The following is a 7,015-nucleotide window of genomic DNA, read 5'->3' on the forward strand; positions in this document are numbered from 1 at the left end:
TTGAATATGTTCTTCATTCCTTTTTCTCTCTCTTCTCCTTCTGATATACCCATTATTCTTATGTTGCTCTTTCTGATGGATTCAGAAAATTTTGTAGGGCTTTCTCATTTTTTTTTTTGTATTTTTCCGAAGCTGGAAACGGGGAGGCAGTCAGACAGACTCTCATATGCACCCGGCCGGGATCTACCTGGCATGCCCACCAGGGGGCGATGCTCTGCCCATCTGGGGCATTGCTCCACTGCAACCAGAGCCATTCTAGCGCCTGAGGCAGAGGCCATGGAGCCATCCTCAGTGCCCGGGCCAGCCTTGCTCCAATGGAGCCCCGGCTGCAGGAGGGGAAGAGAGAGACAGAGAGGAAGGAAAGGGGGAAGGGTGGAGAAGTAGATAGGCGCCCTTCCTGTGTGCCCTCGCTGGGAATCGAACCCGGGACTCCTGTATGCCAGGCTGACACTCTACCACTGAGCAAACTGGCCAGGGCCTCTCTTTTTTTAATTCGTGAGTCTCCCTCTTCTTCTCTCTGTAGTATATCTAGTTGCCTGTCTTCTATGTCACTAATTCTCTCTTGTATCTGGCCTGTTCTGTTAGCTAAGCTTAACCCCTCATTTTTCAGTTCATGTATTGAGTTTTTTATCTCTGTTTGGTTCCTTTTTATAGTTTAAATTTCCTTGATGAAGTATTCTTTTTGTTCATTAAATTGGTTTTTGAGCTCACTAAACTGCCTTTTAGAGATTTCTTGTATATCACTGAGTATTTTTAGGACTTCAATTTTTAAATCCCTGTCATTTAACTCCAAGGTTTCCACATAATTGCAATTTTTCATCTTCTATCTAAGCTATGTCTCTGTTTTTTGTATCCATATTTGGTTTCTTTTTCCTTAATGGCATTTGAGAGTGGTATTGTTAATAACACTAATAAGAGATAATTAAGAAAGTAAAATAAAGGTTGAAAAGATACAGTGAAAAAATGAAAATTCTATAATGATAAGTGGAACAAAAACTACAGAGAACAAGGAGTAGGTACTGAGGAGAGATGACAGAATAGAGAAAAAAATGAAGTAAGAAACAAGCGAAATGTCACAAGGAAAAATATGAGTCTGAAATATAATACTTTGATGATAAATGATGATTGGATGATAGCCAAGAAAAACAAGAAGAAGAAAAAGGAGGAGGAAGAGGAGGAGAAAAGATAAAGGAGAAGAAACAAGAAGGTGGAATAAAGAGAAAGAAAGGACAATAAAATAAAATACAAAACAGAAAGAAATAGAAAAAAAACAGAAGTAGCCTGACCTGTGGTGGCGCAGTGGATAAAGCGTCGACCTGGAAATGCTGAGGTCGCCGGTTCAAAACCCTGGGCTTGCCTGGTCAAGGCACATATGGGAGTTGATGCTTCCAGCTCCTCCCCCCTTCTCTCTCTTTGTCTCTCTCTCCTCTCTCTTCCTCTCTGTCTCTCCTCTCTAAAAATGAGTAATAAAAAAAAAATAAAAATAAAAAAACAGAAGTAAAGGTTCTAAAATGAAACCCTTACAAAATACAAGAATGAAAAATGTAGCCCTGGCCGGTTGGCTCGGCGGTGGAGCGTCGGCCTGGCATGCGGGGGACCCGGGTTCGATTCCCGGCCAGGGCTCATGGGAGAGGCGCCCATTTGCTTCTCCACCCCCCCTTCCTCTCTGTCTCTCTCTTCCCCTCCCGCGGCCACGGCTCCATTGGAGCAGGGATGGCCCGGGCGCTGGGGATGGCTCCTTGGCCTCTGCCCCAGGCACTGGAGTGGCTCTGGTCGCGGTGGAGCAACGCCCCGGAGGGGCAGAGCATCGCCCCCTGGTGGGCAGAGTGTCGCCCCTGGTGGGCGTGCCGGGTGGATCCTGGTCGGGCGCATGCGGGAGTCTGTCTGACTGTCTCTCCCCTTTTCCAGCTTCAGAAGAATACAAAAAAAAAAATGTAAGAACTGTAGATAATGTAGTTCGAAAAGAAAATTATAGAAAAAGAAAAATAAAGGAAGTAAAAATGACAAAAACCGTTAGAAAAAAAGTGTGATTTTTTTTTCTGGTTTTTAGAGGTGGCTTCTTTCCCTTTTTTCCGGCAGGTGGCACTGTACTACAAGTTTTGCCTCTGTGCAGCTCTCAGAAAAAGGTAGGGTGGGCCTCAGTCCTGTTGGCAGGTGGGGCTTGTTAGGGCTTTGCAATTATCTGGCTCTATTAATGGCAGTCTGTTTTCCAGGCATCTCTCCGCATGTCCCTCCCACTGAGCTAGCAGCCTGGAGACTTAGCTGTGAGGTCCGCCTCAGCTACTGTCCTCACAGCAAGGGAATCTATGCACAGCCAGGTCCCCCCTCCAGCGCTGTTCAAAGCACAGTTCTGGGGAAGACAGTGGGAACCAGAGCCACCAGCACAAGCAGGCAGGGCGGTGCACAGACCAAGAACCAAGTTCCTTTTTGTTACACAGGCAAAATCCTATGGGCCAGTGGGCTTATCTGGCATGCTTCAGTGCCCCGCAGTTGTTTGTTGTTGTTGTTGTTTTTACAGAGATAGAGAGAGAGTCAGAAAGAGGGATAGACAGGGACAGACAGGAACTGAGAGAGATGAGAAGCATCAATCATTAGTTTTTCATTGCACATTGCAACACCTTAGTTGTTCATTGATTGCTTTCTCATGTGTGCCTTGACCGCAGGCCTTCAGCAGACTGAGTAACCCCTTGCTTGAGCCAGCAACCTTGGGTCCAAGCTGGTGAGCTTTTGCTCAGATGAACCCACGCTCAAGCTGGCAACCTCAGGGTCTCGAACCTGGGTCCTCGGCATCCCAGTTTGATGCTCTATTCACTGCACCACCGCCTGGTCAGGTGCCCCACAGTTTTAATCTCTATGAACCTTGAGTTTTTAATAGTAAAACCTTCTGGGGAGATGAAGACCTGGGGTTTTGATACTAAAATCTAGAATTATTAAAGCAGATCCTTGAATTCTAAGATGGGAAACATGGATTCCAATAGTGAAATCTCAAATTGTAGTAGTAGAATATAAGGTCCAATAGTAAAATCTTGGGTTTAGAGAATATAACATGATATTCCAAAAGTAGGACATGTGATTCCAAGAATAGGACCTAGAGTTTCAGTGTTAGAATCTTGGGCCTTGATTGTAGAATCTGGGGTTAGATTATTAAAGTGAGAATTTGTGAAATAGAATCTGTAGTTGCCAAAACAGAAGCTATAATTCCCAAAATAGCATCTTGGGCTTTAATAAGGGGACTTGCAGAGTATAACCTGGAATTTCAAACATAAATTATTGGGTTCTTAGATTAGAATCTATAGTCCAATAGAATAATTTTATAGAATTATAGTAGAATATAGACTTCCACTGGTAGAATCAAGGTGTCTCAGAGTCGACCTGAGAAACACTCTATCCAACTGCACTACTACTCATCAGGCCACATAATTTCCATTTCAATAAATCAGTTATGTTTAGACTTTGGAATTTGATAGATCTGGATTAGAATTCTGATTCTCCCACTAATTAGTTGTATGACCTTTGAGTATTTCCTTAAACTTTTTTATTTCTCTTTAAAAGTAGGATTATAATATCTGCCCCACTGGATTGTTTGGGAGTTAAATGAGGTAACTCTTTTCAATAGTATTTAGTAAGTGTTAGTTATTATGATCATGAATAGACTACATGTTGGGCACTTTGCTAGATATTGGGGATAAAAGATGTATGACATGACGTCTGCAATCAAGGTACTCATGGTCGAGATAGGAAATATATTTAAAAAATCTAATAATCTAGCTCTGACCAGGTAGCTTGGTTGGTTAGAGCATTGTCCTGAAGTGCAGAGGTTGCTGGTTCAATCCCTGGTCAGGGCACATAAAGGAACAGATGTTTGTGTCTCTCTCCTGCTCTCTCTCTTCCTCTAAAAATCAATAAAATGAACATTTAAAAAACAATTTTAAGGCCCTGGCCAGTTGGTTCAGTGGTAGAATGTCAGCCCAGCATGTGGATGTTCGGGTTCAATTCCTGGTCAGGGCACACAGAAGCAACCATCTGCTTTTCCACCTTTCCCCCTCCCCTTATTCTTTCTTCTCTCTTTTCCCCTCCTGAAACTATGGTTCAATTGGTTTGAGTACCTCAGCCTAGGCACTGAAATGGCTCTATGGAGCCTCCACCTGAGGTGCTAAAAAAATAGCTCTGTTGTGATCATGGCCCTAGATTGGTGGAGCATCAACCCCAGACGGGGATTGCCAGGTAGATCCCAGTCCAGGCGCATGCAGGAGTCTGTCTCCCCTCCTCTCACTTGGAAAATAATAAAACCAATCGATCTAACAACCTTAATATTGCACTATTGTAAAAATATGTGCAAAGGAACAGAAGCTTGAAACATGTTTTGTGTGTGTGACAGCTCTTTATTCATTGATATTGCATCTCAAATAGCTTTGGGGAATTTTGTCAAAAGTAGTGAAATGATGACTGTGTTCTTGACCACATATCATATATTTTAGGGTTTCAGCTAAACAACTAGAAGCACCTCCCTGCCCCCACCAAGTCTCTGGGCTGTGAACGAGGAAGGAAAGACACATTGGGATTGGGGCTGAGGGATGCTATCCATTGGTCAGCACAGGCTAACCCAGCTCCTTTGGGTCTGTGCTGCAGGGATCGGTGTATGGCAAATCATGTATTGTCATGGCTGGTATGACATGCTCAAATATGGAATTTAGATAGTTTGGTTCCTGTGTAGAGGAAGGATTGGAGGGAGTGAATCATAAACAAGACCAATAAGTGTCTACAATAACCCAAGCAAACTGTACGGCAGAGCAATGCAGGTTGAACTGGAGTGTGGCAGTGTAGAATAGAGAGCCTGTGGTGCCTAGAGGCATGAGCTCTTTTTTTCCCATGGTTTGGGACATAACTCACTTTACTTATCTTTCGTCTTTATCATTTAGGGGTATCTAGGGAAATCTGTGTAACTCAGGTACCATTTTACAGGAGAAAGCAGGCTCAGAGAGCAAGGTCATTTGCACCATGTAGTCTGTGAACATAGCACACCCCCTGGAACACAACAAATATGAATGTTGGCCCCTGGAGTTCTGTACTGCAGCAGTCCTGTTGGAAAGATTACAGCATTGTAGGCAATGGAGCCGATCTTTATCTAAACACTTGTGCATTTCCTACTATACCATGCTATGGCTTATCATGACATTTTATTTATGGATTTAGCAGACTTAGAGGATAAACACAGAATTAAAAAAACAAATCAAACATGTCCCAATATGAGTTTTCACAAGAACCTGGTAGGCTGATTAAAATTAATTTAATGCAATCCCATTAATACTAGTTACTTAACAAACCAAGGTACTTGATGTATTCTTAAACCATTGCTTAATAGGAAAAAGGGTAAAACAAATATAAGATCACAACTATTTACTTTGTGCTTCCCCAAAGTAGAAAAATGAGAAGCTTTACAAAAACTAAAAGCACTACCACAAAAATCATGTATCAATTTCTTTTGCAGACATTTCCTGTATTATTCCCAAAAATTTAAGGTGAATTTCCCCAGAAAATGCCTCTATAGTTATCTTGGCAATAAATATATTACCTTGGTAAAAAGTAGGTATTTAGTAACTACTTTATATATTTAAAAACCTATGTAATTCGGCTCTGGCTAGTTGCTCCGTGGATAGTATTGGCCGGGTGTGTGGACCTCCCAGGTTCAATTCTAGATCAAGGTACACAGAAGCAACCATTTGCTTCTCCCCTGCCCTTTCTCTCCGTTTCCCTCCGCAGCCAGTGGCTCAATTGGTTCAAGTGTGGCCCTGGGTGCTGAGGATAATGCCAATGGAGTGCATCATACTCAGGTGCTAAAAATAGTTCAGTCCTTGAGCATCAGCCCCTCATGGGTTTGCTGAGTGGATCCCAGTCGGGGCACATGTGGGAGTCTGCTGCACTATCTACCCTCCTCTCACCAAAAAAAAAAAAAAATCCCCCCAAAAACAAAAAACCAACCAAACAAAAACAAACATAAAATCTATGTAATTCTTATTTATGCCAAGAACACTACAATTCACAAAAATTTCACCCATACTCTTACCTATGCCTACTCACTCTGAAGTCAGGAATATTTAAGTTGAATCAGGATCTCAATATGCTTTATCCAGGAAAATAAAAGGTATGAAAGTACTTTTTTTAAAAAAAAATTTTGGCTTATTGCACATGAGGCCAACAGGATAAAACAAAATATTGACCAGAGCACTTCTTGGTGAGTAGTTAAAATATAAGCAAAGGGGAAAAGAGGAAGAAGTGTATATCACATAAAGGCTTTATGGATATTGATAAAAACACATCTCTGAAAAGATGATAAAATCACCTCTTTGAGAATTTTCAGAAATGAAATTCACAAGGCCTGGCCAAACAGCTCAGTTATTGGAGCATCGTCCCGACATTGTCAAGGTTGCAGGTTGGATCCCCAGTCAGGGCACATAAAGGAGCAACCAATGAATGCATAAATAGGTAAAACAGACTGATGTTTCTCTATCCCCTTCTCCTTCCTCTTTCTCAAATATATTTTTTTTTCTTTTTTTTTTTTTTTTTCATTTTTCTGAAGCTGGAAACAGGGAGAGACAGTCAGACAGACTCCCGCATGCGCCCGACCGGGATCCACCCGGCACGCCCACCAGGGGCGACGCTCTGCCCACCAGGGGGCGATGCTCTGCCCCTCCGGGGCATCGCCATGTTGCGACCAGAGCCACTCTAGCGCCTGGGGCAGAGGCCACAGAGCCATCCCCAGCGCCCGGGCCATCTTTGCTCCAATGGAGCCTTGGCTGCGGGAGGGGAAGAGAGAGACAGAGAGGAAAGCGTGGCGGAGGGGTGGAGAAGCAAATGGGCGCCTCTCCTGTGTGCCCTGGCCGGGAATCAAACCCGGGTCCTCCGCACACTAGGCCGACGCTCTACCACTGAGCCAACCGGCCAGGGCCTATTTTTTTAAAGAAATGAAATTAGTAGAACTGTAAGAGTGGAAGAAAAATTAAGATTTAGAAACATC

This window comes from Saccopteryx bilineata, chromosome 3 (genome assembly GCF_036850765.1).
Source record: "Saccopteryx bilineata isolate mSacBil1 chromosome 3, mSacBil1_pri_phased_curated, whole genome shotgun sequence".
NCBI lineage: Eukaryota > Metazoa > Chordata > Mammalia > Chiroptera > Emballonuridae > Saccopteryx > Saccopteryx bilineata.